We start from the raw sequence: 973 nt of genomic DNA, 5'->3' as shown, positions 1-973 counted from the left end.
TGAGAACCAAGGTATCAATCTAGTAGGAGGCCACGCGCGAGCCCCTCGCACCTACACAAGCAAATAAAATCCTCGCAACCAACACAATAAAGGGGTTGTCAATCCCTTCTCGTCACTTACGAAAGTGAGATCTGATAGATATGATAAGATAATATTTTTGGTGTTTTTATGATAAAGATGCAAAGTAAAGAAATCAAGATAAATGGAAAAGGAAATAGCTTGTAGATGGAAGATTAATATGATGGAAAATAGACACGGGAGCCATAGGTTTCACCAGTGGCTTCTCTCGAGAGCATAAGTATTACGGTGGGTAAACAAATTGTTGGGTTTCGTAGTAATTTCAAAAAATTTCTTACGCACACGCAAGATCATGGTGATGCATAGCAACGAGAGGGGAGAGTGTGATCTACGTACCCTTGTAGATCGACAACGGAAGCGTTTGGTTGATGTAGTCGTACGTCTCTACGGCCCGACCGATGAAGCACCGAAACTACGGCACCTCCGAGTTCTAGCACATGTTCAGCTCGATGACGATCCCCGGACTCCGATCCAGCAAAGTGTCGGGGAAGAGTTCCGTCAGCACGACGGCGTGGTGACGATCTTGATGCACTACCATCGCAGGGCTTCGCCTAAGCACCGCTACAATATTATCGAGGACTATGGTGGAAGGGGGCACCGCACACGGCTAAGAATATGATCATGTGGATCAACTTGTGTGTCTAGGGGTGCCCCCTGCCCCCGTATATAAAGGAGCAAGGGGAGGAGGTCGGCCGACCCTATAGGCACGCCAAGGAGGAGTCCTCCTCCTAGTAGGAGTAGGACTCCTACTAGGAGGGGGAAAGAAGTGGGGAGGGAGAGGGAAAGGGGGGGCGCCGCCCCCCTCTCCTAGTCCAATTCGGACCAGGGGGGAGGAGGCGCGCGGCCCACCTTTGGCTGCCCCTCTCTCTCTCCACTAAGGCCCATATGGCCCATT

Source organism: Triticum dicoccoides, chromosome 3A (assembly GCF_002162155.2).
Source record: "Triticum dicoccoides isolate Atlit2015 ecotype Zavitan chromosome 3A, WEW_v2.0, whole genome shotgun sequence".
Classification (NCBI taxonomy): domain Eukaryota; kingdom Viridiplantae; phylum Streptophyta; class Magnoliopsida; order Poales; family Poaceae; genus Triticum; species Triticum dicoccoides.
Note: the sequence above shows the minus strand (reverse complement) of the source record.